General features: G+C 39.5%; 1 long non-coding RNA gene across 1 annotated transcript in view; it reads right to left on the bottom strand.

The window, feature by feature from the left end:
* The window catches only part of LOC121075662, a 39,819-nt gene extending 14,052 nt beyond the window's left edge, over positions 1-25,767 (bottom strand). The window contains exons 1-6 of the long non-coding RNA XR_005823088.1: positions 25,632-25,767; positions 25,266-25,412; positions 15,986-16,110; positions 15,216-15,519; positions 14,761-14,842; positions 5,535-5,656 (exon numbers count right to left, since the gene is read on the bottom strand). This is a non-coding gene — a long non-coding RNA (uncharacterized LOC121075662). The remainder of the gene's footprint in view (positions 1-5,534; positions 5,657-14,760; positions 14,843-15,215; positions 15,520-15,985; positions 16,111-25,265; positions 25,413-25,631) is intronic.

Raw genomic sequence — 25,767 nt, 5'->3', positions numbered from 1 at the left:
TGCGTCACTAAGGGAACTCTTGTTTGGGCATTTGTGTCTTTCTGGGACCAGTATTTCCTGGTATAGGAAACTTCCTGGATATAATCTTCTAAGCTGTAATTAACAGAAGACAAGTTAAAGCAGATATTGTATAATGATCTGACAGTGAGCATAGCAATGCTCTGCTTAACAGCTCAGGACATAGCTCTAAAGTATGTGTTTTATAGGATCATATTTAAATTACTAATTATTATAAATGAGAGCAAACAGAATCTCAGGGGTATACTTACCCCTCAGGGGTCCTCAAAAATCCAAATCTGTGTTGGGTTTTTATGTCTGCTTGTTGCAAACTCAAACACAAATGCATAGGAAAATATACCAAAGTCAAGTATTTTTTTTTGCAATCTTGATTTGCCTTCCATGACTCAGTGATTCTTGTTTGATCCCATTTTTCCCCACAGGATTTTTTCTTGCTTGTGGCACTAAATATGCTTTACAATATTCGGATGTTTGTCTCAATTTTTCAACAGGCCATCATTGTGCTTGACTATTTCCAATTTACCTCTGAATACAGAGAGCTTAACTTTCTTACTGTCCCTTCTGCCATGCTTACTCTACAATTTTTAGGACTCTTGTAGGAACTTATTAAAAGTACAAACCCCTGGGAATGCCCTGCCAACTCAGAACCTTACAGTGATGGAGAATACCTGTTTTTTCTGCACTGAACGCCTACCACAGAATACTTTTTTGTTCTTTTTCCAATGCTGCCAGGACAGGATCAATGAGAACTTATCACATGGCCAGTCTCTTGTGCTTAATTGTGTGCATATCGATGTGCACAGTCAGAAGAACTGAGCAAGCCTGGCTTCAGCTCTTGGGTATTGGATTTAGAAAACATTTTGAATACGGCTCTGATTTTCCTACTCTGTCAGCAAGGATCTCCAGTGTGTTCATGTTTCACAGGAGCAAGCCACAGAGAATGTGGACAATGTTCATGCTTAGTCTTCAGTCAAGTACTTTAATCTATCAGCAGGAAAATGCTTTCCCTTCCAGCAGGCCTCAGAAATCTCTCAAATATCAACTGAGCCATACAGTACCTTGTGCAAGTTTACACGGAAAAGCTGGGAGATGGGCAGGCAGAGGACAGCTCTGGGTGAAGTCAAAACAGCTGCAGGCACACGAAGGGAATTCAAGCCCCCAAAGAATTAACCATTAAAGTTAAATTGGATTTTGCCTCTGAATTCACAGACCAATGTAAATATATCATCACTAATAATGCGGACAGTAGACTCAAATTGGAATATCATCATTAAATAGCTGGGTTTTGTATGTTTGTTTGTTTTTGTTTTGAAATCTGTGCCTTACCCAAATAGAACTTTCTGCCTGCCAAAAGGGCTAGAAAAAACCAGGTTTTGCTCTTTCTCCACTTATAATTTTTTTTTTTCTTTTTCTTGGGGTCTTATGAGGTCTATCTCTTTCAGGGGATTTATTTTCAGTGTCAGGACCCAAAAAGTAAAAGCACATAAAGAGGGGCCATGAGCAGAAAGAAAAGCATGCCTTACCCTTGTTTCCTAAACCAACAGCCCGTGCCACGCCAAAGCCAGAAAGCATTGACTATAAACAAAAAGCACCTTCTCAGATTCCTGTAGTGAGTCTGGCTTTCAGTATCCTCTGACAGTGTGATGCTTCCTGCCAAAAGAGCCCTTGTGTAAGGAAAGCAGAAGCAGCAAGCTAAACTAAGCCGCAGAAAATGCTTTCTAGGCAATGATAGCATTACCCGATTTATTCATAGCTCTGCTGAAGTGCTGCCTATAAAACCCACTGCAGTGATTTATTCTGCTCTCATTTCAGCATTGTCAAGAACCCTGCCTTCCTGCTACAAATCTACCTCCCTTTGCTCACAGAATAACCCAAACAAATACAGAAACCTTTACACTAATAAATTCTACATTGCATTTAGGTATATAGATTAAACCTGATGTATATCTAAGCTACCTTCTGCAGCAGCAAATGCCCAAGCTGAGATAGTTCTGCCAGTAGATGTCACCAGGAGCAGAGAAAAGCACTGTGGCAGGTCCCAGCTGTCCCACCTGTGTGCCAAAAGGCACTGCGATGATCCGATGATCCGAAGGGAGGTTTGGGAAGGAACCTGAGTAGGAGGTTGCCAGCGCAAACATGATTCATCAGCATTTCTGCTTTCTGACCTCGTGGGTGCAGTGTTGGAGGAAGACACGCATGATGCACCGCTGCACTTTGTACAGCGATGCAAATTGGTTTCATGCAAACCTGTTCCTCAGGCCGAGCCTCCATACGTACATTTACTAAGGAAGAGCACAGGGAGATTCCAAGTTAGGAGTTCCCAAATCCCTGTCACCTGCAACCTTTGACCCCAGGGATTATTCAAATTGTCTGTCACAATCATTCCTTTGGATAAGGAAGAGGTAATCCCTGAACTGATTCTCCTCGCCCCTGCTGTGAGCAGAATCTAGGAACATGAAGAGGGCTTCTGATGGAGTGTTAATCAGGCTGTGTAGTGTAAGGATGGGATGTCAGGATGTTTAAAAATGAACATTCCTGTAAGAAGGATGTTTATTAAAAAAAAGAATCTGAATACCCTTGAAAAGCAACCCTCCCCCATTTCCTTCTTTCATTCCATCTCTGCACAAAAATGTCTCCCTCTTATCCAGCTTAGTTCTCCTAAGGGCAGGAGGGGAAGGGGGTGTAATTTTGCTGGGTTCTTTTGGTTTTCCTTAAAGGAGGTGATCCTTCATCAATATTCTCTTCCAGATGACCACATTCATTCTGGGACTTTTCCCAGATTTGGGTGTTTTGGCAGGAGAGAACACTAAGGCCTCTGCCACACACATTTCTAGAGCTGGTCTTGGCCAGAAAGTGTCAATGGGATTGCTTGGCATGGCCACGGCACTCAGAACTGTCAAGAAGTCTCAAAACACATCCAAACAAATTACTGTAAGTACCACGGTCTTCTCGGACTGATTAGTGACTTGGGCACTGAGGTCTAATAAATGAAGTGAGACTAAAATAGTTTCCATGTTACTGAAAGGGGAATTCTAGATCTAAAGACAGATGAAAGTTCTCTTGTGCAATGGGGAGAGAACACAATTATTTTTCCTTAGGCTGATTTCTAAAAAGGCAGAGGATGCACAGCCAGTACTGACTTCAGTTAGAGCTCTGGTTTCAGAGCATGTCTCCATGTGAAAAAAGAACTTGGTTGTAGCAAACATATATAAATGGCACAAGCTACTTGGGTACCAGCAAAGACAGTAGGGCTTCCCCAGGGTACGCCAGCTAAACCTCGCTCTCAGTATTCAGAGCATGAGAATAGTCTGTGATTTCCTGTACTTTAGCATGTGGGCCTAACACCCACCTAAAGCAAAGCACAGTAAAACAACAAACAAACCAACCAACCAACAACTAACTTTTTTTTTTTCTGCTTCTTCTCATTCCTGTATCCATCTACAATAAATCAGGTAACCCACCCTCTTCAGCAAAACCTCTGAGATGCTGAGAGAACAACAGACGTCCATCTTTTTGGGTATCTTCCTTAAGCTTTTGATTTCTGTAGGAGCTATGAAGTTCTCATTTTCTCCATGGTTGCAAAAAGGGACATTTCCTAGGGACAACCTAAGTGGTTCAAAATATCTTCATGTACAATACTATTTTCATATGGCAAAGAGACCACCATTCAACATAACCTAACTTTGTCTTCTTCCATTTGGAAAGCTGCTAATCCTCCCATAAAATCCTTGGTGAAACTAAATCCTTTACAGAGTTCTTTAAAAAGAGTAATGGCAAAATATCAGAGAACAGCAATAAGGGATTTGGGAGAAAGCGTTTCCCCTGTAGATTCACACACCACTTAGCAAGAACTACTTTTAGGCTGCACTTATGAGACTCCAGACCACATATTATCACCTGTATGATTCACATACCAAAAAAATAAAAATTAAAAAAAATATTTTTTCATCAGTGAGTGAAATTCAAATATGATGTGTTTAGATGAGATGCAAATGTTACACAAGAGAGAACAGCAGCTGTACTAAACAGTCTAAGGAATATAAGGTTGTGTTATGCTTTTTTTATATCAGAATAGGCAAAAAAAATCATACTGAAAATGCAAAGGTAAAACTCAAAGTTTACAAGCCAACTACTCTCTGGGAAACATGCATATTTCATCTTGTGTGTTGCTTTCATCCAAAGCATCCTTCTGAAAAAGTATGCTGAATCTTTTATTTTGCTAGATCTTACTTATTAGTATCTGGTACTATAAAAATGTGTATAAGAATTTTCTCCCATAATCCTTAGGATAAAAAAAAAAGAAAAAAAGATGAGAAGCTGAATAAAAGATCTGTGACAAGTGAAACCTCATAAGTGTAGTTGATCAAAAGACATTTTTTCCATGAAAGTTTCTCTTCATCAGAATTTAAGTTTCAATGGAAAAATTCAAATATGGATTTAGAAATAAAAACAAAAACAAAATACAAAAAAAACAAGGCCTATGGCAAATACAAAAATAAGCAAAGAATTTTCACAAAGAAAGCACCATTTACTTTTCCCATTTAGTTTTCTGAGTTAAATATGTGGAATGTACATGGAGCAGAGTAACTGCTAGTAACAAGCTAGCCAGAAGGAAAAAAGAGAATAAATAAACCACTGCTAGTGTGTCTAATATTTATAAGGAAATTCTCTTCAGAAACACAGCCTGCATCACTAATAAATTTCCTATTCAAAAGCTAGCTAGCTTGCACAGCCTAATTGATATATGCCATTTTTTTGTGTGTAATATGAAAGGTTCATTTTTCTTCAATGGGCAGCAATCTCTGCTTTGAAAGCAACACTATTTAGTAAAGCAGGATGTGAAATCTGCCAGTTTTTGACCAGAATAATAGCTGTTCTTGCAAAACTTGCATCCTGGCTCTAGATTTCACACAAGATTCCTTTCTTCTTTCTTTCCACTGCAGACATCAGCAGCAAAGTATTGCTCTTCAGTACATTTAGCACATGGTGGCAGGCTTAGCTGTGGGGATCAATTCTTCTTTGCTCTGAACTGATTCTCCTGTTTCTGAATGCAGCAGCTCATTCAGAATTCAATTCCTTGTATTTCACAGCAGCACAAGTTCACCCACACTTTTTACAGCTTCAAAAAGCAATTAGGCAAACTGAGGACAGAAAAATCCATCTGAGGTCCCAGTTCAAGCTCAAGCAGCAGCAATACTACAGTGCACAGGTTGCTAGGAAGTTGTACTAATGGACTGCCTGGTTTGCTTTCCCTGTTCTTTTAATTTCCTCTGATCTGGACACTGTAAGAGGCTATATGGACCTCTGGTCTGCCTCATCATGGCTTTCAGACATTACATTGCTATCCAGAGTAACCTTCCATATGGGAATCGATGTAAGACACCCCAGCAATAAGAGCTTTTTTTTCCATTTAAGATGGGTTTTCACAGAAGAATGAATGCAGTAAAGATATCAAAAGAGTAATATTCTATGAACATATTAAAAAGGTACATTATTAAGGCCAAAACCTCCCTCACCTTCGTGTGAATATGCTTGCAGAGTTCCAAATCCACGTCGCAGACTAAGATCTCCTTCCCCATTCCTGCTTTAGTTTTCCTCCAAATTCTGGTTATATTTTCCCTTTTCAGCAGCTCATTCACTGCAAAAGCAAGCAGAGGTTGGTTGGTTCTAGGTTCCCCACACTGAAGATCCCAGTGCTGTTATATATGAACAGCATCAGGGGATATAAACTGCTTCAGGGGGTAGTGTGAAGGAAAAACAAAGATATTTTTGAAATAAAAGACAAACCCAAAACATTTAAGTAAATATTAGAATTAGAGGGATTTTTTTTTTTCAAACTCATATTTGGATCTAAATGTCCAGACTTGCTTCTTCGCCTTTTGCACAGAATAATCTCCAAGTATGTATTTATTTATTATTAATGCATATTTAGGTTGGGCAGTTATTCCACTTCACAGGTCCTCTATATTATTGTGAAAAGCGGTTCTAATAGGCCAGTATTGAGAGATCTAAAAAGCAAGCTCATTGAGATTCAGGTTGTCCCATTTTTCTACCATGAATACATCTTGTTTGAATGCTGCTCACAGACGACATGGAGCAGTATATTTTGCAGATGATGGAAACAGACAAAAATCAGCTGAGGAAAAGGGAAGATCCAACAGCTTCCAGTGGGAAGGTTTCTACACACTCATCCTCCAGCTGTTGCCAACATTCAAGGAATATCTGTACACACTAGTGTGAAACTTAGGGCCTTACTGCACAGATAAGATATAGAGATCATTTTTAAAAGCTTCTAAGATACCTTCAAGAGCAGTCGGGATACAAGCACAGGGGTGTTATCAAGAAAGCTCTCAGCCAGCAAATTCTCCTAAATAGCCCAGAGCTTTATTGAACAGCTTGCACTGGAAGATCAAGGAATCAGGACGATCTATGAAGCAATCTTAATGCTGATTTAGTAATTGCCTGCGAATACAACTCATCCTCGACTAGATGAGACCCGGGGGACTGAAGTCCCGTCAGCTCCCCAAAATAGGTCGTGAATGCAGTTTTAAGTGATGCTGACACTGCGCGTGGATTCCTCTCCAGGGAATAATTTTTTGCCACATTGCCACAGGAAGAATCCATCACCTGGTAATTTTATTCCATTTGCAAAGCAGTGAGCAACTTCAGCAAACAGCAGCTAAATTAACCTTAGAAAAGCAAAGCCAGTCTCAGTTCAGTATGAGGCAGCATTTTACCATGGGGACTTAAACACCGTGGCTCCACGTACACAGAGAGCTGAGCTTTCTGACAAACTCAGATATGTGGCATCCTGAGCCAATATAGAGTCAACAGTTTGCCTAAAACTCAGGTTTCATGGGCTGAGCTCTGGCCCTTTGGGAATACTAAACTTAGGCTGAAATCTTACCATTTCCAACATAACGCGTGGATGCTAAAAGACTCGTTCCTGTTCAAGAATGTCTCCCAGACCTGCTGTAGTCACATGAAAGCATGCCCCAAATCCACAAGTACATGGATGGACTATTCTACCAGGCACTGAACTTGTCCTATAAATGCCCCAGTCTCCCCATTCACTTCCAGGGATTTTTCTGAACTCCGACACTTCTTTTGGTCTGCTCCCCTCTGGCTTTCTATCTATGGCCAAGCACTCTCTCTTCATCTACATATTCAAAGCGCAAAGCTAAAATTGCACAAACTAATCACTTCTAAAACTCCTTGTTGTGGATGTGTGAAGCATGCCTCCACTGAGAAACAGTAGACTGTGGTTCATTTCAGCAGCATGGGCAGACAAATCCGCTTAGTGTGTCCAGGGAAACTGGGGGCTGCCCTCCACAAAGAGCCCAGAGCACTTGCTGGAGGCGCAACGTGTCCCCTGGTGCCTATGCTGTGCTGGTGGTATATCTGCAGCCTCAATGCAATATGCAGGCAAGGGAGAAGACGACAGAACGTGCTCCATGTAAATTTAGCCAGCACGTCCTCATCTCTAATTACTTTAAGTGGTTGACAGGATATAATTGATGTGGAGACTTACTGTGTCTCCTGATACTGACATTTTTAGAGCTGTGCTTGCTGACTAGGAGAGAAAAAATGTTAGGAGTCCAAAATGACCTGCTATTTGCACGGGCTGGACGGATGCTCCATGTAGCAATAGGCTTGAAGACCAGAGGACAACCTGACACCTCCATGGCATGCCCGTAGGGGCACAGCCAGGCATAAATTGCCTAACACTGTATGCAAAAGTATCAAATATGCAGCAATTTAGAGTGGAAAATAGAACTTTCCTCAGTTCTGTGAGTGGACTTCAGATGTATTTTTGTAAAGTATAAAATGAGTGTTTAAAAAGTAGATCTTAAGCCTTTTAAATCAATATCCACACCTTCTTATCCACCCAACTACATAGCTGTGAGGCTGCCAGTACACTGCAGCCAGGCCAGGGGGCAAGGAGCATGCATCGACCGTATAGAACAGGCATGCCCATGCCCTAACCGTATTCCCAAATGCTCCAAAACCTTTGGCCTGGCATTATTTCTCTAAAATTTCTCAATATACTCCAGATTGGATCAAGATTAAACATATCAGCATGTTGGAATGAATTCTGGAGGTAGAGAGGAAGGGAAGCAAGGAACGTTTAAGGAGTTGCCTTCCATCCCTCTTCCCAGATAAAGCTGGAACGCTGAGTGGCCCAACCCACTTAATTGTATCTAACCCATGATACACACTCCCTTCACACATTTCTCAGGGAAACAAAAACAAACAGAAAACGGAGCATTCCAAATCAGTAAGAGAAACTCAGAATTTTGCTAAACAGGAAGCACCAGATCATTGTTATGATTTCAACTCAACCATTCATAAGAATCCAGTGAGCCAATTTTAGAAGCAGAAGAACCAACCAAAGGGCCTCAGAAGAGATCAAAAATCTGATGATGAACCTTGAACATCACATAACTTCAAGCATGAAAAATTAACCAATATAACTGATTATATTCAAAGTACATGTGGGTGGAATTTAAGTGGGTTATTAGCAACTTCAGTGCAGAAATCAGATTAAGCATGGGAGAAGCTCCAATGCGTGATTATCATGTGATAATTACTCAACATTTTGACAGAGCCCAAGGCTCCACTCAGCCCAGCCCTTGACAATGAGAAGGCATGAAACTACCACTTCTGTTCATCCTCGAGCTGTTCCTTTAGGGGAAGTCCATGAGCTTCTGCTGAAACCCCAGGGGACCAGAAGCAAGGTCCAGACCCCTGGAGAAGGCAACAGTAAATCAGCTGCAGTGCAAATCTGTTTTGATAACCTTTTGGAACCAGGTCACCACCAATCGTTCACATATAGGGAGTTCTTAGAGAAACCTGTCTGGTCCTGGCATCCATTTGATCTGCTCTTCATGCTGTTACCACAGCAACTGGTGCTTGAATGAAAATCTGTTAGCAAGCTGGATCTACAGACTGCCCCATCACATCACAAGGTAGCAAAAGTGGAAGCTTGAGGCAGGCCTGGGAGGCATTTATCTGCTTGTTTACTACATGGGTTTTCAGCTTTGTTTTCCATTTGTTCTTTTTCTTTTGACAGAATAAGCATCAGCACACCAATTTTTCTCTATCAAAAAGTACTCTGTAGGTCAATCACAGAAATGAAGTCTTTTTGTTTGGCCTGCTGTGCAGTCTAAATAGCTCAAAATTTTTGGTATTTGCATTAGGTTTCCATATCTCATGGAAATTGAACATTTATATTCTGTAAACACTACTGCTGAGAGATGTAACAGTAGCCACATACCTTTGCAGAAATAAAAATGCTTTACAAAATTATAAAAAAATCTAATTACATGTTCCCCAAGGGATTCAGATTTGTCTTGTTGAATTTGACCCAAATTTATTTAATATTTTAGGGAATGCAGACATGGTATTCCAGTTCCTTGCAGGATATTTTCATCTCTGGAAATGCAAATTCTGAGACGCACTTCATTTTGAGGAAGGGAGGGAAAGTGTGTTTACGTTAGAGAATATTACATGAACTGACGTAACCTGTGCTATTCTCCCAGTTGACTTACTGAACTGCTCTGGAATATGCTTTATTTCTGTCTCTGTGGCTGGGCAGAAACATTAGAACTAAATTTGAACTCTCAGTCTTTGTCCTGAGGAGCAGAACAAATGAAGAATAGCTTTGGCCCAGTACTCAAGCCACACCGAGATGCAACACCTAAGCATCATGCTTAACCCAAAGAGGGAAAGGTGAATTAGTGACTGTGGACAGGTGAGAGGGCGAGGGGATGCTGGGGTCAGCACTAGTCCACACTACCCACACCTTTAACTTTTGAAATCAATACTGAATTTTTCCAGTAGGAAAGGGGAAAGGTAACACAGCTATGCCTTTGATATTTTCCCCTATTACTCAAAGTCTAGAAGTGGGACTACCATTGTTTAAAATCTTCTGTGTCACAGGTATTATTTCTTTCAAAGACAGAAGTTGGGGGAGAGAGTGAGAGTCCAGCAGAGAAAGAAAAAAAAACCAAAGATTAAAGCATACCATTGTGAGAGGTGAGAATACATAAAATAACTAAGCCTGAAATCACAGAATGGTTGGGGTTGGAAGGGACCTCTGGACATAACCTGGTCCAACTCTCTGCTCCAGAAGAGCCACCTATAACTGCTTGCCCAGGACCATGTCTAGGTGGCTTTTGGAGACTTCCAAGGAGGCAGATCCCACAGCCTCTCTGGGCAGCCTGTGCCAGTGCTCACAGTTAAAAAAAAAAAGTTTCCCAATAGGAGGTTTAGGCAGAACCTCCCGTGTTTCAGCTTATGCCCATTGTCTCTTGACCTGTCAAAAACACAGCTAATTCATTGTGCAATTAAGCAATTTCCTTCTCATTCTCTTAATTCCTCTGGGTGACAATTTTCATTTCTCTGATTGCTTCATCATGACAAATACAGAACAGCTACTTCTAGCTTCTATTGTAATAAAGCCATATTTGGTAGAAAAAAGCTTATATCTGATTTGAAATACATAGGAAATGGGACCTGTATTTAAAGATAAAGATGAAGGACTGGAGAAGCATGTTTCAGTAAAACTACACTACTGCACAATTTGCCCACTAATTTCTTGCAATCAAAAGAACTAGAAAAAAAAATTTCATTCACACACAAAAATCTTCCCAAATCTTATTTTTACCACATGAATACATAAAACAAAAAAAAAACAAAAAAAACACAACCTATTAATTTCTTATGAATCAACTTAAATTTCTTCCCATTGGCTATTTGAAATTAGACACAAAAGCTGCATTAAGTAGATTTATGTCTTGGCAAAAGTCTTCAGAGGGACTTGTTTTGTTTTAAGGTTTCTGGTTCTTGATGTTAGGCTGGTGACCTCTGTCTCACCCAGTTTTTTCGCTGGCTGATCAGAGGTGAAAAGAGGAAGCTATTTAGAGCAATTGCCATAATTTACTCAATCAATAGCAGAACAGCTACCCATAAACATCTCTTGCACAAAGTTCCCTGTGAACACATTGGCATGCTTAGTAGCTAAGCTTTGCCTTCCGCAAGCACTCTTATGAAAAAACAACTAATCATTAGCACCAAATATAGTAGAAAACACATTTTTAAAGGCCAAGAAAGCTAAACTGACCTGGAAATTTTTATTACAGGAAGTGTTTGAGAATTGTTTTGTCCTTCTGAGAACACCGAGGTCAGAGGCCCAAGATATAAATTCTGCCCAAAGACAAGTCTGAGCCTTGCCTTCAGAATTTGATCTGAATTTTGAAAATACTAATTAGCAAAGCCTAATGTGGATCATCTCTGTGAAATGGATATATTGCAACTAGAAGAAACAACCCAGTAGGAAGATATGAGGCATGCACTATGCAAAGAAGCACAAATTCTGGGAGAAAATTAGAGACTTTTCATGACCCTTGTTGAAACAATCCCATAAAAGCAACTAAGGTTTTCACTGATCTCAGTCAGGTAAAAGCTATTGAAGTAACTAAGGAAGGAATTAAGTAATTAAGGAAGAAAACTCCAAACCTTAATTTGATACTTTACTTCTAGTGATTCATTTAATAATGTACGTATATATATTGAATATCTGATTTGGTAAAGCAACGTGCCTGTCATACCATGACTGTCGCTCTTCCTCAGCAGTAAATCACTACCTTGGTGAGGGCAGAGGACAATTATTCCCTTGTCTGCTAACAAGTACCATGTTTGTTCTCACCTTTCTCCAGTGACTTCACTTCATTTTTCCTTAGCTAGGTTAACAACAACATTCACAGCTCCTGTCTCCAGGCCAAGCAATTGTTTTAAGGGCTCCAAAGTCATTTGATTGCTGATGTTGACAGGAAGGCGAACATTTCTGAGCTGATCAGGGCTTTATTTTAAGACGTCTTGGTCCCTCTTACTTCCTCCCATCATACTGCCTAGAAAGACTGCCAATGGCTATGCTTACAAGACTCCCCGTTTCAAGCTCATACTAGCATTTCACAGGAAGGCTCCCAGGAAGTTTTGAGTTTGTTCCAGATTAGAGAGACCCAATCTTTCACATTGCAACCAATTCTAACAGAGGCAGGATCACAGTCTCAACTTCTTCCTGCACACTCCTGCTAAGATCATAGTGCCTTCCCTTCTCTCAAAGTCAGCTGCTGAGATAAACCATATGAATAAAAAACTCAGTCCTGCCTGCAGTGTACTGCGTGCTCGTATTCCAGATGAGTTCCTGTTACAATCCTGGTGGATGCCATTGTCTTACTCCAGATATTGATCTGGTGCAGCAAGAATAAGGCACGTAAACTTCTGGTCTGTATTAATGTGTACTGTAACTCTTGGCACCATATCAGCTGACATTGCTCTACACCATGTTTTAAATCAATTACCTGAAGTAATAATTGTTTGTTATCAGTATGGGGAATTTCGTAAATGAGACATACTTGATAAATCAATGCACAGATAAATCCAGACATCATAAAGTAATTTACATAAATTTACTAAAATGAGACTACTGGAATTATAATCTTTCAAATACACCAAACTAACATTACCATTTTTTGCAGCTTGCTATGTTAAATACATCTCTGTCCATTTTGATCTTTAGACCTTTGCTTCTGGTGAAATGATTAGGTATTACAATGAAACTAAGCTGTAAAACCGAGATTTATCTTTCTTTCAGTTTTATCTTAATAGAGCCAGTGAAATCAAAATATGAATTATGCTGCTATATCAGCCAAACAGTTTACGTGATGTACCTCTGCTCCTGCATATTTGAAATTTATTTATTTTTCAACAATAGGCTTCACTCCCCCACTCACTTGTAAACAAGAGCTACTGGAGCAGCACTGAGCCCAGTTCTGCTTTCTCACATGCTACATCTGTTTTCTTTTCTGTGAATTCATTGCTGGTTTACATCATCGTAAACTGGGTCAGAAACAACCCTAGCAAATGCTCATTCGAGCTAGTGAAACATATGAAGAGTGGCTGCAATGACAGAGCCATAATAATGCTTCTCACCTTTAGTCAATTAAATTTAGGCCACGCAGAACTGTAAGTGGAAAATTTTGGCAGAGTGACTGGCAAATCATGGCAGATCTAACAAAGCTAAAGTCATTTAAATTCATCTTCCCTGTGAACTTTAGTCCAAGGCTGTAAAAAACCCAACTGAATACCACAAAAACTCAAGCGAGGATCGCTGATACAGACACTTCCCGTTACCTCACGATGACTTGCAGAAAATCTGTCTTATCAATGTAAGACATTCATCCTCCGTGTTGCAATCACAGCTCACCTCACGGGAAAACAACCAACGTAGTAATGTGCATTTGCTAAACTTGTGTACCAAAGACAGATATTAGAGGAGCCCAAACATGTTTTCTTAAGCTACAGAAGAGGACAACTATTTCCACCGGAGGGGATAGGAGAATTTGGAATGTGCTTTTGGATATAGGAGTGCCCTTTGAGAACTATGGAATATATCTTCAAATGAAAACCATAAATTAAGCATAATTACTATTTCTGGCAGCTTGCATAAGAAAAATAGAGCATTTATCCTGTCACCCTGGCTCACAATCTCAGTGCAGTCTCAAGATTTCTGACTTGTGCTTTTGGCATGGCTGCACTGCTGCTATTATACACTTCCTTTTGATTTTCTCCACCATTTCTAAAAAGTACCTAATTTTCCTTCAAGATTTTGTGGCTAAAATGTTTGCCTGTCCTTTGGCTGTTACTGTTTTTGACTACTTCCCCAGCAACCCCAGAGCAGTCACCCTGCAAAAAGCAGTCACCTCCCCTCCCTGCCCAAACACCAGCTCAACCACAATCACAGCCACATTTTTCTCGCCTCCTCCCATCTTCAGCAGCAAATCCAGATTTTATGTCTCTGCCCTATGAAAGACACAAGGTATCTTTCCTTACATTTGTCCATATGCTCTGCCTCACAATTCCTGCCGTTTTGTCTATTCCCATCTCTCTGCAACCCCACCCCGCCTTGCCTTTTATTCAGCCAGGCCTACAAGCCAGATCCTTTCTGTAAAGGCCAGAAATGACTGCTTTGCAAAATCCGTCTCGCTGATTACATATCCAACATAGATTTATCTGTTAATACAGAACGTTCCAGACGGCAGGGGCTTTGCTTTTGTGCATTGCTCGGGATTTTGTCATTTAAAATGCTGCCGCTATCAGCAACGTTACAATGACAATGGCAACACTACTTTGCTGTGATTAGGAGGGACACAGGACAGCAGGGAACTGGGTTTAAACTCTTATTGAGTAAGAAAACAACAATGAAATAATTAGTCAAGTCTCTACTTACAGAGACCAACCAGGCTTCTAGAAACCCAAGTTCCAGTACAGATATCTGTACAAAGAAAATGGCATATAAAGGATGGTTGAGTTTGGCAAATGACCTGAGAGACGTAAATATGTCTGCATTGAAGCATGATGGTATTTTTTCTTTTGGTTTCTTGAAAATATTTTTGAATATTACAGCTGAAAGGCAGCGACATATATTACTGAACATATATATGTAATATATATTACATATATTATTTTCTGCTTAGAAAAGTAAGTACAAAAATAAATACTAAGCAAGATATTAAAAGCTGACAAGAAAACCTTTTCCAAAACAGTTTGCTGCAGTATTTCTACTATGAAATCAGTCTGGCAGAGAGCACAAAAACAAATATAGAATGTATTTAATTAGTGAATACATTTCTGGGAGCAGGTTTTCACAAAATGGCGTCTAAGGGAGAACAGACTCACCCTGACCCAGCCAAGTCTATGAACCAGCTCATCCCAGCAGACACTCAGCGGTGAACAGCACGGAAGAGAAAGGACATTGGAGCTGTTCAAAGCAAAAGGAACTCCTGTGGTGGCCTTGCTCAGTGGGAGAGTTTTCTCAGTTTTAACATATGAAATAAAAAATCAAAATCAAAACCTGTATGCAGAAGACACCTGAAACTTTTTTTTTTCAGAGCAATAACTTTTTTTTTCTTCCTCAGAAGGCAGGCAAGCTACTCTGCAAATAGAGATAGGCTCAGTTTACTCAGATTGGAGAAAAAGAGATTAATTTGACATTTCTGGTTTTAACACTACATTAGATGAAAGAGCAAAACAACCCAATGAACCACCACCAACAACAAAACCCACAAAATGACTTACTGACTTTTTTTTTCATAGTGTCTGATAGAACTTTAGATGCATTAATTGGCATTTACCTCTTGGGGTTCCTACAAGCAGGTTCCATTCAGTATTTCTGGGGGAGTAGGATGTACAAGATGCTCTGTAAACTTTCACCAGGCACAGGCCCCTCAGCAGGCATCAGCAAATGACCCTTAAATCCATCATTTAGAAGTTACCTGTTTTTCAGATCGCCAGCAGATTCTGTTGATAAAGCAATTTCCTCTGTGTATTGCTCTAGATTTTGACAGCATACTATAACACATTACAGAAGTTTTGGTTGTCATCTCTGCTTTGTATAAGCCTGCTATATTTGTTTTGCTGTTTGTTTCCAAGTATATCCTGTAAGGAGAAGAACAGTTAGAGAGGAAAACCCAGCAGGAATAATGATGCATAAGAAAGTGTGAGGGTGTTTTCTACCTCTTTAACAATGTATTGAGAGAAGAGACCAAAATCTAGTTCTTTAAAATAGGATAATTTTACCAGAACTTAGACAGCAAAATTTAAACATTTTAAACATTAAGTTTGTGTTTGTTATAAAGTTACATAGTTCATCAGTTTATCTCCCAAAGTCAAGATGTCTGTTGTTATAGTATCACTGAAGTGTTAAGTCAATAAATTTTAATATGGGCACATTTCTGACGAGCAAACATGGAATGCATTCAGTTTCTTTTACCTGCAGAAGCCCCACTTGAGTAGTGTAACTTTCAGATAATTTGTTAATTACCTCTTCAATACAAGCTGAAGCCATCTTTCCTTACGTAAAGATTGGTTATGTACTTAATTAAAAAAATAAGCTCCTACTAACATTCTTATCTGCCATTCTGGTGTTTCACAGCAGGTCTCAATCTCAGTGATCACCTTCAGTTCATATTTTATGAGCAATCACATAAGGAGTGTTATTATTTCCACGAGGACTGCAACTCACCAACACTGCAAAACATTTTGTAAAATAAGTACTGAAGATAATACTAAATATTATTCAAATCAGACATTGTCCATCATTGGAGCCTAATTCAGCAAGGATGATGAGATATACGAACAATTCTTAGAATTGAAAAGCATGTTCCAAGGAGACTTATTTGTAGTTTATTTCATGTAAGTTGTATCTAGACGGATAGAAAAAAATGCATTAATGTACAAGGAATTACCACTGCCAATATTGGTGAAGAAATAATGAAAAGATGATTGGCATAAATCATTCAGAAAGCTTAATACGCAATCCTCAAGCATATATTAAATTGACTGTCATTCCAGAGCTGAGACATACTAAGGTCAGACTTACGCTGGAACACTATTTCTTTCCATATTGTATTGTAAATAAAAAGTGGAATTCTCATCCCATGGGAAATTCCAACGTTTTGACATTTTTCAGCGCAAATAAAAAACATACCGAGTTGGAATAATTGAAACTCTTATATGCAATGGTATAGGAATATAAAAATAATGTAAATATCATAAAAGTTAAAATGAAAAGAATAAAATGCCAATATGAAAGATTTCAATATAGCCAGAAAGAAAGAGGGTAAAATTATTCATTTTGATATTTTCCCATCAAATTTAATCTAAATCAATGTATTCACTTAAGATGATTCATTTTTGATAAAACTGCATCATCTGATTATAAAATCATATATATTTTTTTTTCAGCTGGCTCTCATTATTGAAGATTGATCAGATTGTAAAAGTGCTGGGAAAAAAAATCCTTAAGAATTCAACTTTTATAAATTGATTATATTGAAAGCAATTTTGATTAAAGTTTTAAAACCAACAAGAACAAAAAGCAAATAATCACAGTAATTGTCAATCACGTTCAAAGAATGGGGCTGTAGAGCAGTTGTACAAAAGACAGCCAAGTGAATTGCTAACACAACTGCCTCTATTTCAACCGAAGTCCTGTCTCCCTCCTCTGCAGGGCCCGTGGTTCTACACCCTCAGAACTTTGGTTGCTTCCCTGCTGTAGTCCTGCGCTGAGGATTTAGAGCCTCTCTTCCACCCATTTGTCAGCACCCAATTTATTGTCTTGTCAAGGAAAATGTATGTTGGGGTGTCCAGCTTTTTTCTCACTGACTTTCTGCCTCCCTCTCTTTCAAATTTAGCTCCTACACCTTCTTTTATGGCCTTATATATCAGCTTGCTTCTCCCTTTCCATTCTCATTGTGATCCCTCTGTTCACTTTGCTTTTTAATCCTCCCTCACCTTCTTCTCTAGCTTTTCTGCTTTCTTACGAATATGCTACAGAATTTGTGTTGTCATAGACCAGAAAAATTTTCTTCTCTCCCCAGGAAAAATCTCCTAACTCACTGACCATTCTCTCATCCTACATTAAGTTTAAACACTTCAAGGCTCTTCAGGGAGAAAAAACAAACAAGCATACATTTTATGTAAACAGTAAGACTTCAGTAGTATTTAGAAAATAAAGAATAATGAGCAGAAAACTTTTCCTGCAGGGAAGGCAATTTAATTTTATACCGAGCTAATTAAGGGAACTCATGAAGATAAGGGATGCATTCTGTTCAGATGCTGCTATATTTCTTCTACAGCACATACTACTGATGTACATATACTGTACATCCATTCACCAGGTGCAGAGGGAGATAAAACCTTCAATTTTTCAATGTCCTTAGCTGATTTATTATAATGGTACTATCACAATTTTTTCCAATCTAGGAAAAATTACAGTAAAATTAGTATGCTATAACAGGTTATCCAGGATTTGTTAATAAAGCAATAAGAAGGACAAATGAAAGAAATCAGTGTAATGTACTTGCTTGGTAACAAACCTTTGATGCTATTGAGCATGAAGAAAGTCTGGCTTGGAAAACCAGTTAGCCTATTCACACATATTGACCTGTTCCCCATCTTATGCATCACTAAACTTCTTGCAGATGCTCAAGTGACTTACACCAAGCACTGCAGAGAGCAAAAATATGAACAATGTCCTGCATTTCCAATTTTGCAAGCAAAGAGAAGCACTTTACAACCTGACCCTTGGATGCCATGGCTCTAAGAATGGTTCCGTATACTTTCTTTTCTAGAGTTAGTAAATTTAACCTACCACAGGCTTATCCAAGAGTTATTTCTTCCTATATAGATAGTATTTCTCTAATCAAATATGCCTGATTCAGAAGTTCTCTCTCACGGAAGTTTTCTCCTCTCCTTAAGTCTATCTAATTACTCCTAGGTGGCCCTGCCTTGTTCCACCCTAAATAATTCCTGTTGGTATTTATATACTATAATTGTGGACATTTATCACTGGCAGTTCTCTAGGCAGTTTTGTGACTTGCATAGCAGAATGTAACTGGTGTTTAGTATTTGCTTTACTTTGTACATTTCCAAAGCACTAAACAACCATTCATTACCTGCATTTGGCAGCTGCCCAAAAAAACTTCAGCTTTTCAAGTTCTTGTGAGGATGGGGATGCTGTTAAAGTAGCATTCTCAGAGGGCTGGATGTACATTAACTTGTGCTGCAATTAAAGTGTTTTTGAATATTTTCAGGCAGCTGAGAGCCCCTGAAAGATGGTGGTGGAATTCCTCCCCCCGATGGGGGGAACCTTGCAGTGTTACGTGTCTCTGTGCCCTTTGAGGACAAGCTGGAAGGAACCAGACAGTTATGGTCAGCGTGACACTGAATCCAAATGAAGAAGGTGGGCTTGGAGGGTAGAGGTATCAGCTTTGGTTCTGTCACAGAACTACCTGGCTCCAATTAGAGCGAGCTCCAATCTACCTAGAAAACATTCAGCAAGAAAATTGATTGCTTACCACTACCTCAGGCAAACACCCCAGTTGCTTTTTCCTGCAGCCAGTTTTACTTTCATCCAAAACAATTATGAACCTAGAAACACTTGCAGCATGGCCACTGGTCATCTAGTAAGTGGGAAACATACAGAAAAACCTTCAGAAGAATTCTTCAGGTAATCAGTTTTAGAGGATGAGGTTGTCTGACAGCTTAAGATTTCCCATTTTGCAGAATTCGTGTAAATGCATTTTTTTTTGTTTGTTTTTGACTGAAACATCTCAGGGAAAAGTGGTTCTTCCCCTCTTATGTTAGTCATTAGAGAAGGCCATGGTTTCTAAACAGCTCTGGAGAAACAAGATAAAGCATAGATGGAGGGAGTTCAGTGACCTATCATTATTTTAGGTATTTTTTCCCATCGGTGCACCACCTAGTCCACCCTAGCTGGACGTAACCCAAGAGATTCAAGAGAGAACTAGCAGCAGGAAAATCCCCAGCCGAGAAGGCCAGGCAGTTATTTGTGTATCAGGGGTAGGCATGGACTTGGGAGACAAAATGCGAGCCCTGGCACACTCAGTGCTTAAAAACCAAACCAAACCAGTAAACAAAACCAATGCAACACACAAGAAGGCACAGAAGGAAAACAGAGGGCTGGGTAAATGCCTTAAACACTATTTGGCTTGATGTGTTTTTCTGGTTTCACGCTGCTCTCTTCTCATGTCTTGAATGAGGTGTTGTTACATATTATTACCAATAATGAGAATACACAACAACATTGCCACAGCACACCAGAGAGAGGAAAAAAATATAGAAGAAAATCTTCTCACTAGAACAAATGAGCTTAATAATCTGGCCATGATTAAGTTTATCCTTAATTACAGACGATTTTTAGCCATCAAAGCATAAGTATTTTTCTCCTAGGACAAGCAGCAGGGGCAATGAAGCTTTCATTGAAAGGAGTGGAAGTTGTTAACAAAAAGGATCTGTGAAACAGGGAGGATTTTCACCCATTCATGCTCTTTTATATTTGTTTGTTCCTTGAAAAAGGAAAGCTGATGAGGTCAATGCCTGGAAACAATAAAAGGCCAAGATGCCCAACTTGAGGAAAACTCAGATTCAAGCACCCAGTCTGAATGAGAAAGGGCAGAAATGTGAACCTGTGCTTCACACAGCCTAGATGAAATCTTGACCAAAGGGCCAGTGTGTTTCTGAGCACAAAATAATAACAATAAAAACAGAGAAAATCATCCTGGACTTCAGAATCTTTTCTGATACAAATTCCAACATAGCCAGTATGCTCCTAGAAAACATTTAAGTTTTGAGAAGTCTGCATCTCTCACTGACTGCTAATTTAGTTGAAAAATATTCACTTCACTCTAGTTAAAATCTTCTTAGTTCCACCTCAGTGTTTTAATTTTATGCTCTGCCACAAACTTCAGTACAATTTTTGGGCAGTCACTTCATTTCCTGCATATCCATTTTCTTGCTATGATGCTGCAATTTTCTCTCTCCATAAACTTTTCAGGGAAATGGAGTGTCTGTAATTGTGACTATAACTCATATCTTCATCCGCACGTCTCAGATTGCTACTACAATAAAGATCAGGAGCGCTCAGCACAAGAAAGAACACATTTGCTAATGCTTGGAGAAATCAGCACTGTTCAGTCTGAGTTCTTGGTTTGAATACTATGAAAACAGTTTCTGATACGCAGTGATCCCACAGGTTGCACAATGCGACTCCCAGTAGCTTCAGGATCCCAGCAGAGTCACACCCATCCATCCAGAGCCGAGGATAAGTCAGCAAAGTAATAACCTTCCCAGCACCTCTCTCATCATGAAGATAACTTACACGAACTTCAGCCGTGCATGCAGCCAAGCACGTGAGAACACCACGCACAGCATGAATATCTGTTCATCCCCTGAATCATAAACTGCTGGTCTTCAATAGCTACACAGTGCTGCAAAACTACTACATTATTCATTCAAAGCTATGGTGTAACTTGCTTTATTGATTCTGGATTTAATGCTGGCTCCAGCAGAGGGATGGGTCAGATAACAATTACTTAGGGCCCCACGGAGACCCCACAAAGCTAAGTTAAATAACGCAATGAGTCATTCAATGCACCTGCCCCTTAATCTCTGCCTGGGGCCACCACTAGTCTCACACTGGCTCTGGCAACAAAATAGAGATTATTACACCTCTGGGTGTATGAGTGTGTGCTATATGAGAGCATGTGTACAAGAAAGAAGAATGATCCTGTTTTTTTCCTATTGCTACACAGGTAGTTCCTTCATCATTCTCTGTGAGAAAATACTTAAATCAATGGTGTCTCTGAAGATGAAATTCATCGGCAGAGGCTTGTGCAGTACATTTTAAAATAAACAACTACTAAAAAGAAATGTCAGAAAAATGAAAAAGATCTGCCCTGTACTTGCACTCCACTTCTACATAGTCTTTTTAGTGAAAACAGATGATTTAATAACCTTTCCTTATAAACAGCAGTACAGCTCTTGCTGAACTCGGTTTGTATTTTGTAATTTCTCACATCCCATCACTACAGTCCTTAAGCAGCTTTCAGAGGCAGAGCCAACTCTGTTGCCCTCTAATACACCTTTACATACCTTCAAAGACTGATGGTGTTGCAGCATTGTTACTGAGGACAGAGTGTAAACTGGAGAGAGAACTGCCTCGATAAAAGTACAGCACAGAATTTGTCCAGCAGAATTTTCAATAGAGCCCGATGCACTACCAGCTGTACTGGCCAGACTTAACAAGCCATGCTGAACTACTGGGCTGACTTTGTAATGAATAAAACTAGCAGTTAAAATAGTTACTAACAACTAAAAACAGATCTCACTAACTGTGCATCAAAACAGAGCCACACTTTAACAACACCTTGTACTTAATCTACTTAGGAAGGCAGAACAAAACTTCTAAAATGCTACTCCAAGCCAGCTTTCACTTTATGCCACTTTACTCCTAAGGCAAAGTTACCAGTATTCACCCTAGATTTTTTCTGTTTGAGAAACTGTTTTATTTCTTTCCTTCTCAACATTCCCTAGGTTCACATTAGATTGTCATTTCTCAGCCACAGAAGGGTAGCAGCTTACTAAGATTCACTGAGGACACTTAGGCCATGAGAACTGTGACTCACCTCATCCTGCCTATCTTACATTAAAATGTTAGTCGAGAACTCCATACTCAGCAAGGATCTGGGACAGCCACCTAAGCAGGCTTCATTACTATAGCTGAATTGAGGAAAAAAATTTTTTTTTTCCAGGTTCTCAAACACAAATGAAAAGACTAACATTACAGAGCTAGCCAGGACAAGAAGAATGGAGACAGACTTCTCAATTCCTAATGTCTAGCATAAAACCCAGCCTATTCCTTATTCTGGTCAGATAATTTTGTAAATAATCTACAAACTGAAGTAATTCTACCTGGGAAGATTTAGTGAAATCCACAGGGTACACTGCTGACAAATGCAGCATTTGAGAAAGCAGGCCTTCCTGCCCTGGTTTGCTTTGGCAACAGCCTTAGAAAAGAGATGGAGTTTTGTTTAATTCTGATGGTTAATTAAAAGAAGTTCATACATTTGTTGAGTGCCTTGGGTTCCTTAGGAATGAAAACCGCAGTAGGAAGCGTCAGATCCTCCATAACACAGACTCTTCTCCACCCGCTCCATTGTGCTCCTGAGTGTGTCTCACCAAAGGATCAGAGCAACAGCTTCTTGAAGTGAAAACGGGACTTTGAGAGGCAGTGCTCTAGCTCCTGGTTTTCAGGTTTGATACCTTAAGCACAAGGTAGGCATTATGTATGGATTCAGGCACAAGTGACAGAGAAGGCCACCTTGCCATCCTCAGTCTTCCTGCGTGCTTCCAAATGTTTGCACGCCAAGGCACCCAGTCACCAGAGGCAAGCATCAACAAGGGCTAATTCAGACTGATCCTTGGCACTACAGATGAATGACACCTGTTAACTGGTGTACTGACACAGCTATCAGGAATGGGAACACAAAGCTACAACAGCACAGCTTCCTTTATAGGCAAGCCTCTGCTTCCACAGATAAGCTTCTTCTATAGCACAAGGCTCATGACAAAGGGATGCTAAAGCACTCAACTGATACGAGACTCAGTGCTTCCTTCACACCAGACAGGTTTGGGTAAGAAGTACAAGAACTTTCAGAGAAAGAGACTGGTAGCTGAAATTTTGCACCTCATAGAGCACATGTGTACAAGTAAGGCTTTTTTGGACAGAACTAGATCAGCAATGCAGTATTTCTTTTTGTTGTTGTTGAAGAGAAATGAAAATTTAATATGACAAAAAGAGACAGCAGAAACAGCAGTCTGTACTGGGTGATTGCTGTAACAATTTGGTCTACCTTTTATATCTTAAATGTAGTCCTTTTATGTTTTTCCTCTCAGAGGTACAAATGAGGTAGTGGAAATTGTCTGCATCACTTGGCAATTCCCTAGAGACACATTAGAAGAGCCTTTGGCAATTGACTCCACTGCAAAGCAAATGGAAGTATCATAGAGTCTCCGTATTATACAGGAACCACAATTTAGCAAGATTGGAATTATTTTGTTAAACAGAAAATCTGTCTGGCAATTCTACCTGTTTTAAAATTCGGTCATTATATGAAACAGCATTTTCTTTATTAATTAGAAGAGACAACATTTTAAGGGGTCTGAGGAGAAATAAGTATTGCTTTTTCATTTTTTCAGTTAACCTCATAGCTGTCCTATTTTCTCTCTCATCACTTGATTGTGAGAGATATAGTAAGCCTGAACTAAAATGAATATAAAACTAAGTGTTTGCTCAAGTAGTTGCACCAGATAAGACTACAGGTTGCCTGTGACTACAGCTTATGCAAATACATCTCTCTGATTAGCATGATTCCCACACATTTTTACTTTTCTTTGCCATTTGATGTATCTTGACATAACCGTAAACAAACTCTTTACACTACAGAGGGGCTGATCTACCAGTGAGGCTTCTAAACCCCACAGCAATCTATGTAAATAAACAATTACACAATCAATTCTCATTGCAGCACAAATCAACTACCAGCTCCTTAGCAGATGGAAAACTTAGGAAACAAAACATATGCTTCTGCTGAAAATGCAACGCTACTTATATGAGCTTTTTAAGTGCTGGATTTAAACTTGACGCATATTCAGAATGCAGCTAAAATCCCATTAAAATGGAAATGAGTCATCTGACTCTTATTCTTTTATCAAAACTTTCTCTCCAGTTTCTCTCATCTTCAGAGTGGTTACAATTCAGTATTTGCAGCTTCTTATTTAGTCCAGCAGAATAAGCAGTATTAGCGAAAGCTTATACCAACACATAAAAGCCTGGGTATTTTTTTTTTTATTAGTGTTGGGAAGGGGAACATAAGGCTATGACAGCACAGCTTCCTTTATAGCCATGTCACTGCTTTTACAGACTAGCTTCTTCCCTAACATGAGGTTCATAACAAAGGGATGTTAAAGCACTTGATCGAGGTAAGACTCTCAGCACTTCATTCGTCATAAGCAGGTTTGGGTAACAAGTACAAGGGCTTACAGAAAAGCAAGCAGCAGCAGCACAGAGCCAGCAACTCTGACTTTCCTGTTCAGGCACTAATTCACCCCCTTCAGCTTTATATTTATACATACCTGTTCCAGGTAGGATAAAGTGACTCTTGCATGTCTGGTCCGTGCCTTGCAGTAATTGCCAAAGAGCTGGGAAATTCCAAACCTTTCTCCTGTTCTGCCATACACTTCTTATGTTTTCAAAATTCTCACTTCTTTCTCCTGAGAAGCTTTTTCTAACCACTTTTTCATATTAAATACATAAATAAAATCAGTGGCAGAAGCAGGGCTTTTCAAGCACTGGAACAGGAAGGTTATGAATTCTCTCATCAACAGATGTCAAGACTAGACTGGCCAGATATCAAACATGATCATTTTCAGGATAGTTGTGTCTACCTTCAATGAAGTTGCACTAAATGAACTCCAGAAGACACTTTTTGTTTTGTTTTCTGTGGCTTTTCTAGTGCATTTTTTTAAATTATTTTTAAATTTTTCCCCTGTAGAAGCAAGAGGACTGATCCTGACTTTGTAACCAGAAACCATTCTCTGAATTCTCTAAGGCACCAATAATAGATACATCTGATTACCTACCTACACCCCCTATACACACACATCATAACATCTGATTTCAGCTAGAATTTTTTTTTTCTATCAAGAAATTCAGAAAAAAAGACAGCTGAACAGGACATATCAGGAACTAAAGGCAGAAGCTAGAACAAGCAGTGCTTTGAACAAGGTGTAGTCTGAAAGGGCAAAAGTAACACCTGTACCTTGCTGGGTAGGCTCTGATATCCCACAGAAATGGAAAGGAATTGTTCCACTGAGGTAATTGTAAAGAAGGTTGATGGTGGGCTGGAGCAAGGACACAGAGATCTATCACATCTTGCCTGGCTGTAGAGGAAATGCTTTAACCTTACCTATGAATACAGTAAAAAAAATAGCAAGGGAAAATTATGATGTAAAGTTGAATTATGATATAAAGTTGAAGTTTCATTAAAGGAAAAGGGCTATTTAAGTCTGTCATAGCAAGCTTCCATTCAACTAGTCCTCTTCTGAAGAATGGGCCGCCATTATTTTCAACGGAAGTCACCCAGCTTCACTGCATGTTACAAGCATGCTCCAACTGCCACACTTACATGGGTAGCAGCATATGCATCGCACAGGAAGTATTGGAAAGTATTCAGAACTTTCACACATTGATAGAAATGTTGTGGATGACAGAAGACCAAATCCAAGGGGCTGACGGCATGCTTCCTACAAGTAACAAGAGCC

The sequence above is a fragment of the Cygnus olor genome, chromosome 10, assembly GCF_009769625.2.
Source record: "Cygnus olor isolate bCygOlo1 chromosome 10, bCygOlo1.pri.v2, whole genome shotgun sequence".
Lineage (NCBI taxonomy): Eukaryota > Metazoa > Chordata > Aves > Anseriformes > Anatidae > Cygnus > Cygnus olor.
Note: the sequence above shows the minus strand (reverse complement) of the source record. Positions and strands in the feature narration are given on the sequence as shown.